At 35.2% G+C, this 21,787-nt stretch overlaps 1 long non-coding RNA gene across 1 annotated transcript; it reads left to right on the top strand.

The window, feature by feature from the left end:
* Window positions 1-18,138: 18,138 nt before the first annotated feature.
* Window positions 18,139-20,974, top strand: LOC135968037 (uncharacterized). The gene is made up of 3 exons (XR_010582463.1): window positions 18,139-18,523; window positions 18,628-18,691; window positions 20,378-20,974. It is a non-coding gene; the product is annotated as an uncharacterized lncRNA (long non-coding RNA).
* Window positions 20,975-21,787: the final 813 nt, after the last annotated feature.

The raw sequence follows: 21,787 nt of genomic DNA, 5'->3' as shown, positions 1-21,787 counted from the left end.
AGTCCCCCAGGGATGCACATAATTTAAACGGCAGTGACAAGTGAGAACACATTCCAAGTATCTCTGATAAGGAAGATTACCATAGCCTTTCCATTGGAGTTTTTTGTTGGATGTCTGTCATGTTAGAACGCAGCTCCCAGGGCACTGCCCTCAGTTACCAAGACTAGAGTTCTGCCTCCCCTCCTTGAAGCAATGGCAGGTATTCACCGTTCATCACATGGTTAGGACATTTAAAAATGAGTGAGAGAGAGATTGGTTGTATTGGAATAAGTGAATGAATTTCAGAGACTCGAAAATGAGAGAATCCACACTAAGGAGGCAAAGTCAAAAAGAAGTAATAAGTTTGAAAGAAAGTGTGTTTTATCTTCTCTTTCTATTCTCCTTTTTTCCTTTTCCCCCGCTCACATTTTCTTCTTGTTACATTTCTGAATAAAAGGTGGATCTGAGAAAGATGTATTTTGTATGGGAGCCAGCAATGGGAGATGAGTTACATACAATAAGAGTAATCAAATAAGTCATAATCAATTAACTGTAGACAATAAGAGCTAAATTTCTATCAACTAGATGAATAACAAATATGGAAAGAGAGGGCATACACACACACACACGCACACACAGATACATATTGTATTTGTCAGGGTTCTTTAGAGGGACATAATTAATCGGATAGATGCATATTTAAAGGGGAGTTTATTAAAGAATACTGACTCACGTGATCACAAGGCGAGGTCCCACAATAGGCCGTCTGCAAGCTGAGGAGCAAAGAAGCCAGTTTGAGTCCCAAAGCTGAAGAACTTGGAGTCTGATGTTTGAGGTCAGGAAGCATCCAGTACAGAAGAAAGATGTAGGCCAGAAGACTAAACCAGTTCAGTCTCTTCACATTCTTCTGCCTGCTTTTATTCTGGCCATGCTGGCAACTGATTAGATGGTGCCCACACGGGTTGAGGGTGGGTCTGCCTTTCCCAGTCCACTGACTCAAATGTTAATTACCTTTGGCAACACCCTCACAGACACACCTGGAAGAAAGCAGGAACAATACTTTGCATCCTTCAAATCCAGTCAAGTTGATACTCACTATTAACCATCACACACACATATCATAGCCCTGTCCACTGAGAGGTCCCGGGAGAAGTTTCATACCAATAGCAGTGAGCAAAATAGGCACCAAGATCCTGGTTTTTAAATTCCATTTTTTATTAAAAGAAACCATCATCTCTCGGAGAAATGGTAGATTCCAGGACAGAGAATGGAAAATATAAGATGAGTTGCAGGCATCTTTTTGTGCCAGAAAGTAAGAAAATTGTTATTTCCGAAGGACAGGGGGCCACCATTGAATCTGGACCCAGGTTTTGTTGCTCACTACTTGAAAGCTAAACATGAGAGGCAAGGGTTGGTGGGAAGAAAAGCAGGTTTAATTAGAAAGCCAGCAAACTGAGAAGATAGTGAAATAGTGCTCTAAAATACCATCTTAAAATTTAAATTTTACCATAGGGTTTTAAAAGGAAAACTAGGTATGAAAAACCTACAGGAGTGGTGCAGAGTGCGCGGTCTGTGAGGTTTGTTCCACATAATTAACTTCAGCCCAATGGTGGCAGACTAATTGCTCGTGACTCCCTCTAAGTGGGAGGACTCTGCGATCTAGGTCTATGCCTGATTTGTTCCAAGATTAGCCTCTAGAATTTCTGAAGCAAGAACATAATTAGATAAGCGTTCAGTGACAGAGGGGAGTGCCCAGAGAGGGAAGGAAAGAACAAGTGAGAGGAGAGGGAAAGAAAAAAAATAAAGTGGGTGACTAAAATGTACTTTTTTTTATAACTGAGGTCCCTGGTAATAGTATGAGGGGCTTCCACTGGCCAAACCTGGAATAAGTGTATCATCAAATAATTGATATTGTTAATATATTTTAATCCATACTGCAATATAGAAATCCTTAAATACATACTGATATAAATAAAGGAAAATCTGATGAAAAACAGAAAATGTACAAAGATTCAGTCTTTACAGAAAACACTTATAAATTAAAAAGAGAAAATTAGTAACTTTACATTGGAAATGACTAGCAGGCACCAGCTTAATCAAATAATCAATTTTAACAACATCAGTATTGGACAATAAAGTCATGTGCCACTTGATAAAATGGAATGAAAAGAGCATGGCATTGCTGATGATATTCCTGCCAAAAATGCATAAACTGAGTCTCATCATAAGGAAATATCAATCAAATCCAAACTGACAGGAGTTCACCAAAGTAACTGGCATATAATCTTTAAAATTGTCAAAGATGTGAAATCAAGGAAAGACTCAGGATTTTCTCCAGATTCAGGGAAATTAAAAAGACATGAAAATTAAATATAACATGACATAATGTGCTAGATGAGTTTACTCTAAATGATATTATTGGGACAACTTTCAAACTATGAATGAAGCATGAAAATTAGATGTTAGCAATGTATTGATTATAGTTTCCTGATTTTTATGGTTTTATTGTGACTCTGTAGGAGAACGTTCTTGTTATATATATATACACCTATAGAATGCTTAAAACGATACCTAATAAGGGAAAGAAAAATGAAATGGCAGTAACTTGAAAAATCATGAAGTTCTGAGAAAAGTGTTATTAAGATTGAGTTTATAAGCCTAACACATCGTCTGATAAAGAGAAAAAATGAAGATACAAAAATAATGAATATCTAATTGAAACAGCAAGATGCCTGATGGTATCAAATGGTGTCTATAACTGCGTGAGAAAGAGCAGAAGCCAAGATGTCCTCAGAGTCACAGGGAAAAGTGAAGAACAAAAGGTGAAGGTAAAGAAGTATCTTCCCTTATGGGTAGGATAAAAGCATCCACATCTAATGACCTGTATATCTGCAGTGAATAGGAGACAATGACAGAACATAAAATACTTGGAATTCTAAATAAATGTTTATTGAAATGAATTGATTAACAGACTTCAGTCCACAGAGGAGTGGGGAAAACATATATAATAAAGTTAACTGTAGTTGAAAAGGAATGAAATAAAAGTTGCACTAAAGGTTTATGTGTGTTTAGAAATCATTCATTTCTATCAAAATACTTCTTTATGTGATTCTGACTACTCTCAGCTGCTTTAGTGGGGGATTGAACAATAATACTACCTTATGTTTGCATTGTGTTTCACATTTACAATTATGTTATTTACTCTTATGGCAATTCTGTAAGTTTCCAGTATGTGGACTTGAAGCTTGACAGATACATAGTTATTATGTGATTTTCTGAGGACTCAAGATTAGCAAATGGCTGACATGTCAACTGACTCCAAAATTCTGTGACCTGTGGTCCTCATGTTTGACACTTAATGTTAATATACTAATCTAAAAAGTGAAGGGATTGATATTGGTAAGAATGCATTTGAAATATTTGCTCGATCTGGTCTGCATTGAACTATTCACACAATACAAGGCAATCCAGATGAAGATTAACGGAAAATGAGAATCAATCAAGGGCTTGTAAGTACGGTAAAGGGAAAGAGCAGGTTTGGTGAAAAGAAAGAGTTGTGAGAATCATGAAGACTAAGACAATTGTACAAAGAAAATATTTGTGAATTTTACCATTTGATAACCTGTATGATCTTCTAATTTCATGATCTTTATCCATTAAACAAAAAAGTTGATCATATGCTTTATATTTCAATTGTGAAGTTATTTACTTTAGTGAAGGAGAAAATGCCTCCACACAAATCTAAGTAGAGTAAAACAACAGCCAAAATCCTCAGAGATATTAACATGCATAGGAGTTACAGCCTGCTTTTCATCTCTCTGACTTGAAGGCTTAAACTCTTCAATGGTTTTACTGCCCAGAAGTGATGGGCTCCAGCAGGGTTAGCTTATCACTGCAAACCACACTTGGTTACCAGACCTAACTCAAAGAAAATGCAAAATGACTTCAGGCCTTTTGATATTTCAATGCAGATTATGTAATATGTATAGAAGAATAGGAAATGCTCAACATCACACTGAATTGTAGGCTTAAGTCCACAATTCATGAGTTACGTTTGATAACTCATGAATGTCTCTAGTACAATGTGAGCATAGAAATAATAAGAACTAACAATTTGGCTTGTGGAATAACAAAGCAGGTTTAGACAGAATTCAGAATACATAATTTCTACAAACAATGGCAATGTATTACTTTAAATATTATTTCATTTTAGTTTTACAAATATTTTCCGTCCTGATATTGCTGCCTCAATGCTAGGTAAGAGTACAGGGTGAAAGCACATTGAAATCCTCTGTAAGGGTAATGATGATAAGTCAAAGCTCAGTTTGGAGATGTGTTTCTTTTTGTCAACTAGGAAAGTGTTTCAGCCACACAGGGCTGCTGATCTACAGGTGGAATTGCTTTAGGTAGACACAAATCCGAGGAGATTCTTTTTGGAACTTAAGAACACAGCAGACACTATTTGATTGGATTTGAAGTAACCTCAATTCATCCATGCCCAAATAGAAAATTGTACTTTCTTCTTATACAAGATTATTATAATGGATGCAAAAACATGTGAAAAAAGTATTTAGATGATTTCAAATAAATTCTGCTTAAATAATAAGATGCAAAGTAAATTTTAATACTAAAAGTAGCGCATCGTGAAGAATGGGATATCCACTGCCTCAATCATTTATCCTTTGGTTTATGAACAATCCAATTACACCCTGTAAGTTATTTTAAAATTTGAAATTAAGTTATTATTGTCTACAGTCACCCTATTGTGCTATCAAATAGTAGGTCTTATTCATTTTGTTTTTGTGTGTGTGCCCATTAACTATCCCTACGTTCATCCAGTCCTCCACTACCCTTCCCAGTCTCTGGTAACCATCCTTCTACTCTCTTTGTCCATATGTTCAATTGTTTTGATTTTTAGACCCTGCAAATATAGTGAGAACATGCCATGATTGTCTTTATGTGCCTGGCTTATTTCACTTAACATAATGATCTCCAGTTCTATCCATGTTGTTGCAAATGACTGGATCTCATTATTTTTCTAAAAATATTCACATTGTATGCCAGTTTCAAAACATCTCATGTACTCCATAAATATGTACACCTACTATGTATCCACAAAAATTAACAAAAATCCATTAAAAATAATAAATAATACAAGCAGCACAACATTTGGGATCAACAATTAATTATGAATGATATGATTATGTTGTCCCTAAAATAATTTTATTCATATAATATGTAACAGTGGTCATATTTTTATTTTGGATAAAGTGTTAAGAAAAAACGGTGTCTGTCATTATCTGGTCATGCTTTTAGTGCAGCTAAGGGAGCAAAGTGAAATTAAAATACGTGTCATCTAGTGGCCAAATAACTTATTGCCCTTTAATTATATTTGGACAATGAGAGGGGGCAAATATACGTTTAACATTCCTCTTGCCTTTTCCAAATGAGATGAAGGAATACAGATACTGCCAAAGAAAATTTTTACAAGAAGGGGTTAAACATACAAGGGAGGCTTTATTCAAGACTATGGCAAATAGAGGTGAAGACAATTTCAAAAGGAGATTGAGACTGAACTCAACGCTGTTGAAATAAAAAGTGGAAAATTTTTAAGAACTGGCATAAGAGAGTGGAAAAGTACTGAAGGAACTTAAAGGGAGGTCAGTCAATGTGATTACCAAAATTTTTGGCAAATTGGCATGTATAAAAATTAGGCTACCCTTCCAGGAGACTGGAAGAGATGGGCACTACATTCTGTGACCTGGGACAGCCCACAGTCCATGAGAAAGGCATCCTTGAGTTATAAAAATGTCAAGAAGCTAGGAGAAGATTTATGTCTCAAACGGAAAGTGGAAGAATTTATAATTGCACGTTTTCTAAAGTAAATATTCTTTCTTTTTCTTTTTTTTTTTTTTTTGGTTTGTTTTCTTGAGACAGAGTCTCACTCTGTCACCCAGGCTGGAGTTCAGTGGCGAGATGTTGACTGACTGCAACCTCCTCCTCCTGGGTTCAAGTGATTCTCCTGCCTCAGCCTCCCTAGTATCTGGGACTACAGGCATGCACCACAACACCCAGCTTATTTTTGCTTTTTTTTTTTTTTTTTTAATGGAGACAGGTTTTCACCATGTTGGCCAGGCTGGTCTCGAACTCCTGACCTCAAGTGATTCGTCCACCTCGGCCTCCCAAAGTGCTGGGATTACAGACATGAGCCAATGCACCTGGCCTGTTTTCTTTTTTTTAAAAAAGAAAGAAAATCAGAGGACTATATTCGGAAAGAAACCTCTCTAAAGATTAGCCCAGCTGCTGGTAATATTAAGGCATTCGTGGTCAACACACACACATACACACACACACACTCAATTTTTCCTCCTCCACACTGTTTCATGCCAACATGGTGTGTTCGTCCTTTCTCACATTGCTGTCAGGGAATTTCTAAAGAGGTTTAATTGACTCAGAGTTTCACATGGCTGGGGAGGCCTCAGGAAACTTACAATCATGGCGGAGGGCATCACTTCACAGGATGGCAGGAGAGAGAATGAATGCCAGCAGAGGAAATATCAGATGCTCATAGAACATCAGATCTTGTGAGAGCTCACTCACTATCACGAGAACAGCAAAGGGAGACCCACTACCATGATTCAGTTACCTCCCACAGGGTCCTACCCATGACATGTAGGGATTACGGGGATTACAATTCAAGATGAGATTTGGGTGGGAAACAGCCAAACCATATTACGTGGTAAATGGTTATGATGATGACTTTAGTTTTAATAACGTATTTGCTAAGGCAAATTTCCAGTGAGGCTTAGTTTTGTAACTATATACTTACTTTCTATTTATTGCAATTAATTGATCATCAGTCAAGTAAGAAAAATAATCATAAAATATGTAAATGGAAAAGTTTTTGGAAGCCAAGATATGTATTAGAAACCAAACTATGCATTCAGGAATAATTGAAACACAGTTGAGGTTTCTTTTTTTCCATAAATTCTGTGGTCTCAGTTAGTACCTACCCACAATTTGTGACAACCGTACCATGTAATACTAATATTTTGCCCATAATTTATCCTCCTGACTGTCTTGGGGTTATCACAAGAGTCAGTGAATCAAATAATGATTTGGAAATTCTGAATCTGAGAATTTAATTTACTTGTTGGATTGTAACCTTAATTGTTGATTCCACTTTTGTATTTTTGTAGCTTTTTGATGTGATATTGAGATGCTTGATACTGATAAATAAACTTAACCACAAAATTATCATAAATATGAATAATAAAATAATTGGAATGCAAATAATTACTTGATGACAAATCATTAATAATTTTAAAACAGTTAAAAGTGATTTATTTATTAATTTATTTTCTTTGATCATTATCTTTAGTCTTGGAGGAAATTAATTATTTTAATTCCAAATAGTATAGAACCTGTCATATGGCTGCTTATACAAGCTGTAGTGAAGTTCTCTCTAACACCATTGATTTTCAAAGCATTAGTGTTTTATTGATACTGTTAGAAATATGTTACTATTCATAGCATGGAATAGCAAGGTTAAAGAATGCACACATTTTCTATTTCATTCTTTTAAAAAGGAAACCATAATTTCTTGGAGTAGAATAAGGGAAAAATCTCTACATATAGGATGCCACTTTTAATTTGATCAGTTATCAAAATTCTGCAAGATATTCATTTTTGCAGATATTTTAGTGTAAAGTCTATAGATTTGAATTAATTTCTTATCTGTTAAAATGATTTTTAACCATTTGTAAATGGTTTATCAGTATTGTGAGAGTTATTCCAAAAAGAGTACATTGGGAGGAGGGGGACTTATACAGGTTCATTTGAAATTTTCAGTCATTTCCAATATGACTTTTTTGTACAATTAGAATTTCATTACATTCTACACTACACTCTGGATACTTACTATATTGGGCCCTGGAACACTTTGCCACCTTAGTGACTTGGTTGAGTGTAGTGAAATATTGAAATGTATCTGAAATAAAATATTTCTACTTTTTCTTCTTACTCTCTTTATTTAACTATCCTAAGATTTTCAATTAGGTAAAATTTTAAAAATATGTTTTACTCTTCTGAGAAAACTGTGTTTCCTCACTCACACCAGCATTAAGGAAAACATAAGATTCATTATTTTTTTTTTTTCCACAATGGCAGGATCTCGGTTCACTGCAACGTCCACCTCAAGGGTTTAAGTGATTCTCCTGCCTCAGCCTACCGAGTAGCTGGGATTACAGATGCCTGACACCATGCTCGGCTAATTTTTGTGTTTTTAGTGGAGATGGGCTTTCACCAGGTTGGCCAGGCTCGTCTCGAATTCCTGACCTCAGGCGACCCACCTGCCTCAGGCTCCCAAAGTGCTGAGATTAATTTTATTTAAAGTTTTCTACAACTTCCCAGGTGACAACAAAACAAGAACTTTAAATAGGAGAGTGAGCATTTAATTTTCTTTTTTTTTTAATCTAAGAAACACAGAAAATAAACACAAATGAAAATACTACATGTTACAAATAATGTGGATAAAACAAATACAACCATATTTCATAGTTTCTTATTATATATTCTCATCTGGGGTATGTGTACCGCACAGCTGACATTTGTCCTTCTGTGATGCAAGGAGCAGCCACAACACCATTTTATCCTGTTCAGGAAAGATGACATTCTTGCAAACATCTTGTCAGATGCTCCTGGAATATCTCTCATGCTCATAAAAGTTATTTCACGGCACCTGCATGTTGAGACCTTTACCAAACCCCTAATTAAAAGGATCACTCGCTATGGTTAGGTGACAGCCCCTACTATAATACCTATGAATTTATAAATTCTTTTCTCAAATTTATGGGAGTTTCTAGAAGTGAAAAACTGTTTTGCGTATCCTCTCATTCTCAGGATTAAACCAAGAGCACTGGTAAAGGTAATTACATAATTACAATGAACACCACTAAAGACTTTTTTTCTCTTAATTGGTTTAAAAAGCAATATTTAGCAATGAAAATAATGTATTATTAATAAATGTTACAAAACATAGAACTCTTAAATACATTATGCTCAGCAAAAGAAACCAGTCACAAAAGACCGTATTAATCAGTCCATTAATATGAAATGTCTAGCATAGGGAAATTTATAGACAGAGAATACAGATTTGTGTTTGCTTAAGAGTGCAGCGGGGAGACAGACGATACAGAAGTGATGGCTAAAAGGAATAGGACAGGGAGATTTTTTTGAGGTGAAAGAATGTTCTAGAAGTGACTGTGGTGATGGTTGCATACGTCAGTATACTAAAACAATTTTAATGTATGCTTTAAATGAGTGAATTTTACAGTATGTGAATTAAATCTCAATAAAGCTATTAAAACAATTCATGGATGAATATACTGATTGGCCACCAAAGGATATAGACCTTGAATTTTTGTTTCATATATTTTAAGAGTCAACAAAAGCATAACCTGTTTCTTATGTCTGTGAAAACAAAATGCTACACATAGTGGAAAAGTCTTTTTATGTTTTCATTTATTTTATTATATGAAATCTTGATAAGACTGCTAGTTATAGCATGATTTTTTAAATATTTTTAAGGTTTCTGTGATGAAAGAAGTGATTGTGCAATTTCCTTTTGTTTTTATTATCTTACCCTCAGAAGCCATTTTACATTTCCTCTGATAAAATATTTTAGGGAATAGATGAGGAAATCTGTATCTTTATTTGAATTTTTCAATGGAGGAAAAAATCAAAAATTAAAAACTATTTAAAATGGAAAATATTTATTATTAGATTTAAAATGTATAAATGCAATATACAGAAAATTAAGGATTTATTTGATAACTAGTAAACATTAGCAATGTAGAATCGTTAAGAAAAACATCCCAATTGCACTCAAATTTGTGCAAGATTTCCTTTCCATTTACAGAGTGTAGATTTTATTATGTTTCTTTCTTTATAGAAAGATTCACTGGAAACAATTTTTAAGAAGATGCTTAGTATACAAGAAGATTTTTAGGGGCTGCTATCTGGAACAAAAGTCATTAAAGGATTAAAAAAAGCAAGATTGGGCAGAGGAAGAAGTTAAGCTGAAGTAGAGTGGACGCGGAGTGTCAGCCCATCCCTTGGGTAGCACTGAAGCTGACCCTCAAAGCTGTCTCACATTGAAGCAATGGGTCTAGGACTTTTGCTCCCTCAACACCCACTCAGTGGTCCCAGGGAGTGAAACTTTTCCTTGAATGAGGCAGCTCCCTTTTGTCAAGGGAAACCCAGGGAGGGCACTGTGCTTTGAACCCTCAGAGTGGCCCTCCCAGAAATTGAGAAAAACAGGTGCCTCCACCCTCTCAGCAACCGAGAAGCAGGTGCCTTCACCCCCAAGGGTGCATTGGGGGCTGCATTCAGTACAATTTTTAAAAATAAAATGGATAAACTGAGGGAAAATATTTGCTACATATATACTTAATATAACTAACTACACAAAGACACGGTGGAAGAAATATGAAACAATATAAAGTGTAAAAACAAAATTTTAAATATAAAATTTTATTAAATAGAATAATAAAATATATCTTTTATTTTCATGTATCTTACATAACCGTTGAAAAATTAATTCATAGGCAAGGTTAGCACACATGTTGTACGTTCAGTAATTGTGATAAAATTAAACACTATCTCTAGAAATAAGCATACAGAATATTTTGTTTTCTCCACATTAGATTGCCATAGATTTCTTTTGACTTTTGACCAAAATTTGAAAAACAAATCACTTTTCATGACTTAAAGTGATGCAGCTTTCTTTAATTCTATGTATCTTTAATGAATGTATAAGGTCTGTATTATTCAGTAAAATTCTGTGCTATATTTATTTCCCTGTCACTGTATATTTTGTTAGCTGTGTCTTCTCAACTCTGCTGTAAGACTCTTGAGGGTAAGATCATATCATCTCTCTTTATAACTTAGAATAACAAGAATGGCACTCTGGTTCTAGATGCTAAATACATGCTGGGTGCTCAATTATCCCATCATGTTTTTGAAACCAGAGATGTTCTCTTATTCCCTTCGTAGGGCTTGTGACAGGGGTGTGGCTCGCTCCTTCAGTGCCTTGCTGCCCAAACCCCTTGGGGGAGCATGCAGAAGGGCAGGCCATGGGCAGTACTTTTTGTGCTCTGACTCCACCGCCTTGACTAGGGTTGAGTTTTTACAGCTTCTGAAGCCCCAGTGGGTGTGTGTTATGGTGAGCTCTTTCGAATTTGCCTTCTCCAGGCAGCAGGCAGCTTGTGTTAAGCAGCTCAATTAGACCCTCTGCCTTACACACAAGACAGGGGGCTTTCTGTGTCCTGGGTTCTCATCCTAGTGTACCAGAAAAATCGGATCACATGTGGACTTGGAGAATGAATGTAAGGTTGTATTGAGTGGTGGAAGTAGCTCAGTGAGATGGATGGGGAGCCAGAAAGGGGATGGAAGGGGATGGTGGTCCTCCCCCAGAGTTGGACCGCCTAGCCTCCGGACTCTCCTCCCATGGCCCCTGCTGAATTCCACATCCTTCGGCCGTCCATGGTCTGCTGGTGTCTGCTGGTGTCTGTCCATGTGTTCTTCTGCTCTTCTGCTTCTCTCAATGTTCAGCTGTTTGTTTCTGTGCCCACTAGGGGATCTTGGGTTTTTATGGACACGGAATGGGGGTGTATGGCATGCCAAAAGGCAACTTTTGGGGCATGAAAACAGAAATGCCTCTCTTCATTTAGGTTTGTGTGTCCCTCTACAGGGACCTGGCCCTTCTCTATCCAGCACTTCCCTGCATCCCTCCTCCATCATTTTTAGAAACTTGTTTTTGAGAAACTTAAAAAATATGGTAGAGCAAGAGGGTATAACAAAAAATAAAATAAATCACTTTTATCCTCATATCAGAATTGATAACTGTCACTATTTTCTAATTTTTAAGAAAATTATGACCTCTTTTTTTTGTTAAATTGCCTATACGTACCTAAAGCAGCCATTCAAAATCTTTCAGTAAAATAATTGGAGTGCATTTCATGAATTATTATTAATTTGTTTATCTTCCTTATTATCACATTTCTTTGTGGAATTGAGGGTTTGGGTTTGCCCACACATTTTAATTAAGCCAAGCATTCATATTCATTTATATTTTTCTTATCTCCACCTTTCTTTGTGCATTCTCCTTAAATTTGTGATGTAATGAGTACACTAAATCTTGTGTAGCCCTCATCTAGAAACAGTTCTAGATTTATCAGTATAGTAATGATGAGAAAATAATAAATAAATAAAATAAAGTGCAGTCCTGACAGCTGACATCTTGTATCTATTCTAGTTCCCATCAGTGAGGCTGTTAAGTTGCCGTGCTGAAAAAAAAAAAAATGTTGACAGAATACCAACCGACATGGTCTATCTGTGATCATGATGGAACAAGACAACAACACGAATATTCTGTAATCAAAAACCATGAAAACAAATATGTAATGCAACCAAATAAGTGATCAAGCATCCCTCTCACCCAACTACCCTGAATGATTACTGCATCTTCACCAGTTTGCTGACAGCATTGACTCCAAACAGACTCCCATTTCTGTGCACTCTCTTCCAATTCACTTAATGCTCCTCTCATCTTCTAACAAGTACTTCCTGACATCTCCTTCTGAGACACACCATGGTTCCAATGGTTTGCAATTCCTTGTATCACATCAAGTACTCAGCATCGCTTCTTTTGAATACAAGTGTGTCCCAAGTAATCTGACTTTTTGTTTTGTTTTGTTTTGCATCAACAGGACTAAGGAATATCTTGGCTCTATTCTTGGTCTTAAGGTTCTGTCTGTGTTGTTCTTCTCTGTGCCCAAATATTTAGCTCCAAGAGGAATTTATCTCCAGTATTTTTTTCATCATCTTTTTGTAAATTGAAGAACCATATTCCTGGTCTCTGACTTCCCACAAAAAAAGTTGGATCCCATCTTAAAAGAAATATTTTAAACACATTTATTATACTACTTTGGATAAAAAAAACTTAGCAAGCCTACCTCTTTAGTCTGTTCACCACTCTGGTGTATATTTTTATGGCCTGCAGATATGTGTGTCTTATCTGTAACTCTCATTAAAACTTTCCGGTTTCCTCTTTATCTATTAGTGTTATGTGTTTTGGGCAGGGAAACATTTAAACATAAGCACACTGAGCCATCTTGACCAGTGAAAAAGCTTGTCTTTAGTGTCTTATTTCCTTCGATGTTTTTTATGGTTTTATTTTTAAATTTATTTATATATATTTTTTTGAGACAGAGTCTTGCTCTGTCGCCCAGGCTGGAGTGCAGTGGTGTGATCTTGGCTCATTGCAACCTCTGCCTCCTGGGTTCTAGTGATTCTCCTGCCTCAGCCTCCCAAGTAGCTGGGACTACAGGCGCCCACCACCATGTGTGGCTAATTTTTGTATTTTTAGTAGATACGAGGTTTTGCCATGTTGGCCAGGCTGGTCTCGAACTCCTGACCTCAGGTGAACCACCCACCTCAGCCTCCCAAAATGCTGGAATTACAGGTGTGAGCCACAGTGCCCAGACCCCTCGATGTTTCTAAACAAAATAAATATAACATTGTTCATAAAATCAGCATCTCTTTTGACAAACAGCACAAACCTATGCCTTTATTCTATCTCCAAAGAAATTTTTCTCTTGAGTATATTATTCTTGTCTATTTTTCTTCTTTTCCACACTACATATACAATTATGTACAATATATTATTATTTGTGTTTTAAAATTACATAAATGGCTTCATTGTCTTTGTATCATTCTGCAACATTATTTTTTCATTTGATATGATTTCAAATCTATCTACGCGTCCACATTTTTAAGTGTTTTCTTTTAACTGCTGCATGGTACCCTTCTTCTTTAAGGACATCGCCAGAAAATAAATGCAATATTATCATTCATTATCTATCTATCTATCTATCTATCTATCTATCTATCTATCTATCTGTCTATCTATGCAGTAAAAAACCATATCCATTTGGAAATATTCAAAACATCCCTTTAGAGCATGGTTGTTCTACAGATTTATTATAAATACAGATTTTTCATAAATTTCCCACAATTATAAGGTGTCTAAAATGTCCTTATGGAGTCTATATTCTATTTTGCATACCCTATAAAGCCAGTTTTCAAAATTTTGCAAAGCTGGGTTACTTAAATCTTTTCTTTCCTATCTTGCTGATTTTAATCATTTTTCTTCATCAGAGATGGAAATGGGTAAATAAGTTGACATATCTAATAATCTAGGAACTGAACATCTAACAAAATTCTAAATTTTACAGAAAATGTCTGTCTTTCTAAAATACAGTTCTTTCAGCTTGACTCTTAGATCTGAAATTTATATTCAACTTCTATAGATCTACCGTTCACCTTGTGATCTAGCAATTTTATAATGTGATGGTTCTTTCCTGAGAAAACAGGAATAATAAAGTATAGTTAATTTAGAAGTTCACAAAAAGGAGCGGAAGGACATAAAAAAACTATACACGTGTTACGCTCAAGCAAGAAAGACACAAGGGGCAAGTTTCAGAAAACACAGAGTTTGAGTGATATCTTGGATTTAGAATTGTATTTCTGAATATCAACATACAGATTAAAGAAGCTGACTACTTAATATTTAGTAGTCTCTTTTTTTTTTCTTGAGTTTCTCTTTAATATACTAATTGTTGGTTTTGACATGTAAAAATGTTGCCTAAAATGATCATTCTTATTTAAAATGAAAATTTTTTCATTTGTAAAAAATGGAGCCAGATGCCGTGGCTCATGTCTGCAATCCCAGTACTTTGGGAGACTGAGGCAGGCAGATCACTTGAGGCCAGGAGTTTGAGACCATCCTGGCCAACATGTTGAAACCCCACCTCTACTAAAAACACAAAAATTAGCTGGGTGTGGTGGCATGGACCTGTAATCCCAGATACTTGGGAGGCTGAGGCAGGAGAACCGCTTGAACTAGGGAGGCAGAGGTTGCAGTGAGCTGAGATTGCGCCATTGAGCTCCAGCCTGGGTGGCAGGGTGAGACTCCATTTCAAAAAATAATGAAATAAAATAAAAAATGGCACAAATTTATAATTTATATATGAGTAAAGTAATTCCAGAAGGAAACTACAGATTTAACATAGACATCTCCTAATGAAAAGAGAGGCCATCATAGTGAACAGTCATTTGCAGTGTCTTGGTTTTTTTCAACTAAACAGAGGCTAGAAAGTAGCCATATGGACAACAACCTGACAATCATTGACTTAAAAATATGGAATAAACACAGGACCAGAAACGAGGCCCCTGGAAGTTTTGTAGGAGACTCAAGGCAAAGTTTGACAATTCCTGTCTTCTCATATAGCTCACCAGTCTAACGATATTCCAACAGCTAGTTTTCAGTGCCAACTTTCACTTTTAACCAATTTATTGTATTGGCTAACTCAGTAATTAATTATAAAGAACATCAACCTGAATTTTAAAAAACTCAACCTGAGAGTCTCTGATTTTAAATTACAGTATATAGTTGTTTATTTCTATTAATTTGATAACTGATGAATGTAGATTTATTTTTATCTTTTTGGTTATATGTTTTCTTTACTTTTGTTCTTTTCAGATTTTGATAGATTTATCTAGTGTTTTTTATTTCTATTATTTCACAACGTTTTGGAAAAGTATCCATTCTAATTTTACTTTTTTAATGATTGTCGTGTTATTATTAACATATGTCTTAACTTTAGATTTCCTAACAACTTTAACTTCCTACTGAATCACAATTCTCCAACTTCTGTTTGAGCTTTAGTATTTTATTTACATAATATTTTAAAATAATATTTTATTATAATCTCATAATTATTACCTAGATTTATGTAACTGTTGAAATAATTTCTGTGCCTGTTCTTGAGTTTTGCGCCTTTCTTTCCCAATCTTAGTCCCTCTGTTGTTTTTATTGGTTTATGTACTTTAGTAACAGTGGATTTATAAACAGTAAACTTTTTTTTGCAATTTAAGACTAAAATGTTTTTATTGCAGTCTCACTTATGAAGAAAAATATAGCTTATCATAGAATTACTGGTTTGACTTTTTAGTATATTAAAGACATTACTTCTGTATATTTTGCTCAGATAAGAAAACTAAGTTAATCTCATTGCCCTTCTGTTGTGGCTGATCTCACTCTTCACTCTAATGTCTTTTCTCTTTGCTCTCTCTGTTTCCTGGACTCAGTGTGTACAAGCTTAAAAATGCATCTTTCTCAGCATACATCCAGTTTTCAGATATGAGGATTTATATCTTTCTCTGACTTCAAATTGTTTTCTGACACTTAACCTGCTCAGTGAGTCACTGTTCACTGTTTCGTGATCTCCCCTGATGCTGCTTTGCTTTGTAAGCTCCTGATCTCTTATATCTTGCAACTAGTTCATTCTTTTGATCCCTTTACCTTACTGGATTCATTTTGAAACATTTCTTCAATTATATTGTCTACTTGGCGAATTCTAACTTCAACTGTGGGCAGTTTTAAGAGTTCTTATAATTTTTTCCAATGACTATAGTTTTATTTTTTTAAATGGCCATGTTTTCTATATGCCTGTACTTATTTCATCTGTATTATCTTTCTTCCCTGCTTAAACTATGGATATTTAAAAGATACCTTTACATAATTTTTCTGGGATGCGCTACTAATCTAATTTAATCAAGCATAAATTTGTTCTTTTGTTGAAACTGTTACTAATCATATGAACCTTAACTCAAGCATGGCACTGGGCTTCCTGCATCTTAAAATATTTTGTGAACTCATTTTGATTTTTTTTTTCCCCCCGAACAGATCAGCTCTAAGGATTGTATAAGCTCTCCGTTTTGTATCTATGACTTCACTCCTTTGGGTCTCTCCAGCTGCACCCAGATGTAATACTGCTTATAAGGTGAAAATCACAGTTTCTTGTCAGGCAGATGTTCTGTGTCTACCCCCACTTCTACTTCTTTCACTAATGAGTAAACTCTGAAATCTTTCCAGATGTAAGCTTGGAACAGAAACAGTGGGAGTAGCTACTTGGTCCTAACCCATAGTTTCAGAAACCAATACCCACCCAGCTAAATGTACAGATCCTGGTTTTATTTACAGGATACGTTGAGCTTTCAATCCAAAGCAGGCATTAAAGCATTGATTCTTACTTTCCATAGGTTCTTACTTTTTATTCAGCCCTCTATAGACCCTCAACTTAAGGTTATTGATGTCGTCTTTATGAAGTCCATCATGATTGCTTCTGCTTAGTAGTATCACTATTAAGTCTGTAAATTCCTAACACATACCCTTTATGTTTATCTATATTTGGGTCAAAGAAAGGATGTTTTCATTGCACCAAATATCATAATGGTAATTTTTCATTTACCTAAGTGTTTCTTTGTCTGTAAAACTCAATTCTTATACAAAAGATCAAGCCACTATCCTACAATTCTTATTATCTCTAAATTTAGAACAGGATTTATACCTGATGTAAATGACGAGTTGATGGGTGCTGACGAGTTGATGGGTGCAGCACACCAACATGGCACAAGTATACATATGTAACAAACCTGCACGTTATGCACATGTACCCTAGAACTTAAAGTATAATAATAATAATAATAAAAATAAATAGAAGAGTATTACAGATGAACTACTAGGTATATTTCTTATAAATTATGGTGCTAAAGAAAATTCTGATAAATATGTGAATAAGCAAGAAGAGAGGGGTGAGGAGCAATAAGAAGAAAAGAAGAAAAAGAGAAGAAAATGTTCCTTTTAAAAAATGCAAAAGGAGATCTTTTTTTCCTTCTAACACAAACCTACATATTTTCCTCTAAGGTGAAAATGATGTCACTTTTGTCCATACGTTAACAGTACGAAGAGTCTGACACATCAAAACCTGTGTATTTCATTGTTTTGCTTATCATTAAATTGCTGAAGGAATTTGTGGCACTGTAGCTAAATATTCAAAAACTGTTCAGGGTTCCAGTCAATAAAAAACATTTATATAACATAACGGTCTCTTGCCCATATTTCTTCAAGTTATATATATCTAGAAACCATGAGAAAATCTAGTGTTCTTTCTTCTAGAGATTATTACGAATATTTATTTCCATGTCAATACGTGTCAATTGGTGTAGCTGTGAATAATGCTATTTACAAAGATTTGGACCTTGCTTTCAGACTAAGTGAAGACAATTACTTATTATGGAGCACACAGTTAATACCCCAGTTATAGGATACCAGTAAAAATATGTGTGCACCTATCCCTCCTTATGTTCCTAATGACACAGTTTCAGGTTATAATGAGAAACTCTGATTGTAAACAGCTCTTTGAATTAGCTATCCGAGATCATTTATCTTTCTATTCCTCACAGTCTTAAGGACAATGACTTTCGCAATGTAAATACTATAAGTATTCGATATTTATCTTTCTCATAGCATTTACTCTCATTCCATCTCTCTTTTCAATCCAATGATAATGAATTTCAACCCAATTTGGAATTGCAACAAACAAGAAAATCAGATCCAGTTGTCATCATCATGCCCACGGTAAAATGCTCACTACGTTGTCAGTTTAAATTAGTTCTTTTATCTCAAATCCCAATAGTACTACCTTTAAGCTCTTTTCATCCTGCATTTTTATCATTATCCAGTTCTGAGTAAACTTCATGAAATCTACTGGGACAACATTTGAGAAACCATCGTTCCAAAAAGTAGGTCAGTGCTCTTTTGTCTATGAGATGTTCTTATCATTTTTATACAGAGTTTAATTAATGGAATCAAATTATAAGTGCACATAAAAATCTGTGTTGGTCATAAAGATAATAGTAAAGATTGCCTATGACATTTTTTTCTATAGAAAACAATTCTGCTTAAGATAATTCTTCCTTGTACTGTCTTAAAAGTTTGGTTACTGACAAAGCAAAATGAACCTAATTATAAAATTATCTCACAGTTCCTTGTTCCTTATGCCAGCATTAGAGTAAAACTTGAGCTTAATGTGATTCAGAAAGTATCAGATGGCCTAAATATTATTCATCAACTTATTTTTTTTTAGTAAATTTACTGTGTACACAAGCAAGAAGTGGAAAAACATCAGGTTACTGTACTCTGTTCTGCAAATAATTTTTTGTCAAAATACAGATTATCAGCAAATGCAAATAGGATGATATGCAAAAACTAATACATGATTATTAATAAATTAGTAAATAATAAATGCAATGTATATTGACTACATAGTGCTGTGATGTAAATATCCGTACCCCACAAATTCATATGTTAAAATTGTAACTCCACGGGTGATGGCATGGGGGGGTTGGGGGTGGAGCCTTTGGCAGATGATTCGTTCACAAAAGCAGAGACCTCACAAAGGGATTAGTGCCTTTAGAAAAGAGAGCAAGTTAGTCCCTTTCACTTCTAGCACAGCTAGAAGGCAGCACTTACAAATCAGAGAATGGGCTCTCACCAGACACTGAATTTGCCAGTACCTTGATCTTAGACTTTCCAACCTCCTGAACTGTGAGAAATAATCTTTGTGTTTATAAGCCACCCCGTGCATAATATTTTGATATAGCAGCCCAAAAGGACTAAGACACACGTTTCTAATGTTCAGTATTTTTCAATGATAAGTCTCACTCCCTTATATGAAAGTACAAAATAATTCAGAAATCTCCTAGTGCTACCAAACTGTGGTGGTGTTGTTTTTCAGTTTAATCTGCATGGGTTAATTTTTCCATTCAGTGTAGGAACTTATTGACTCAGCCAGGAATCTAAAAATTGTGTTTGTTAGCAAAAAAATGAAAGCAATTGGCAGACATTCATAATCCAGTTATTGTTTGACTTAAACACTCTAGCTGCCAACTGCGAGAGAAAGTGGAAAAAAAGGAACAGGAATGGGCTTAAATTGTATTTGTTGATTTGGTAGAAAGACACAAAATAGTCTCACTACATTAATTGCTTTTCATGTTTTCTTGCATTATACATTTTTTTAGTCTTGAGGATTTTGAAATGATGGCTTGGTACAAAGTCACAATTTAAATAATGTAGCCATTTGCTGTTTTCATTTAAGAGAAACAAATTCCCTACGGATATAGAAGGGAAACAGAAGTGCTTGCAGCGTCTCATTTATTTACCAGTGAGAGGAAGCAAGTGGGTGACTCTACCGGAAAATCCAGAGATATTTGGGATCTAGTGGGGAGAGAGGACGATCAAATAATCTGAGAGTTAAAACATCTTCTAATAAACATTCTTTTGCTATAAAACTCTGGAACGGAGGCAACAGGTATGCATTTCCAAGAAGTCTAAACTTATGACTACACTTTAATTTTGGAATTGTACACAGAACAGAATACAGAAAGTCCAATCATCTCATACTGTCAATGCTATTTCTTCCTATTCTTGAAGGGCAGTGATTGGACCTCCCACTGATTCTATGTGGTAACCGTAAGCAAGATCCTTAAAAAGTGATTTTATTTTGTAATTTTTGGGGGGAAGAAAACTATAGGATATATTGATCCAATGTGAGTAAAACCAACCTTTCTTTTGCAAAAGATCCAATTGATCCCAGTGTATTTAAAAAAAAAGAAAAAATCAACTTAAAAACCGTCTTAATGTCTCATTCTAATGTGGCCTCATTATACAAAATCTGTTCTAAGAGTCAGATTTTTAATGGTTTTTTTAGACCTTTAATGTAACCCCAGGATCAGAGTCTGAAAATATCTATGTTTTTATTATCAGTACATTTCCTAATGTGTTTTGTGTAGCACTTGATTAAGAATCAAAGTGCTTGTAAAAATGGGAATATCATCTCCTACCAGTTGAATCAGAGCTGAGCTGATAAGTGTAAAATTTGGTTTTAAAAATCAAAGGGTCAGGGCCCAGTGGCTCACACCTGTAATCCTCAGGCTTTGAGAGTCCGAGGTGGGAAGATCGCTTGAGGTCAGGAGCTCAGCACCAGGCTGGGCATTATAGTGAGACCCTGTCTCTACAAAAAAAATAAAATTAGTCGGGAGTGGTGGTGTGCCCTTGTAGTCCCACCTACTCAGGAGGCTGACACGGGATGATCGCTTGAGCATGGGAATTTGAGGCTGTGGTGAGGTATGATTGCACTCTATACTACAACAACAGAACATGACACTGTCTCTAAAAATAAATAAATAAAATCAAAGGGACTAGAAATTTGATTTTGAAAATCCACCCAAGCGAATTTTATGCCTACTAAAGTTTAAAAACTGATTTTTATAAACTTAATGAGATATGTACTTTCTTTACCTGTCTACTCATCAGATATCTATGATCAACCAAATACGTTACCAAACTCAAAGATAAACTTCAAAATAACGATGAAATTGTTTAAGAATTTGTACTGGCTCCGAGGTCACATGGGCTCAGCTCTCATTTTCAAGTCCTCCCTGTAACTCCAGGCAAGTTACTTTACCTCTTTAAGTATCAGTATAAGGTGGCTGTAAAAATTTCATAGAGAACCTGTACAGAGCACTTGGCACTAGTCAAAGTCAAATCAGACAATAAAAAGACTAATAACATTTATTGAATACTTAATATATGCCAGGCTCTCTCCTAAGTGTTTTATACATCTTAACTCATTTAAACCTTACAGCAAAATGGTAATATGGGTGAAGTTGTACCTACATTTTACGGATGAGCAAACAAGGGCAATATGAGATAATTTCTTCATCCAAAATTACAGTTTGGAAGTGGAAGGGCCTAAAATTAAAGTTTCAGCACAAGCAATTTACTTAAGAAATGCAGGTAATCTTAGAGGTAGAGTAAGAAAGTGACAGAGAAAATCAAATT

Source organism: Macaca fascicularis, chromosome 17 (assembly GCF_037993035.2).
Source record: "Macaca fascicularis isolate 582-1 chromosome 17, T2T-MFA8v1.1".
In the NCBI taxonomy this organism is placed as follows: Eukaryota; Metazoa; Chordata; class Mammalia; order Primates; family Cercopithecidae; genus Macaca; species Macaca fascicularis.
Note: the sequence above shows the minus strand (reverse complement) of the source record. Positions and strands in the feature narration are given on the sequence as shown.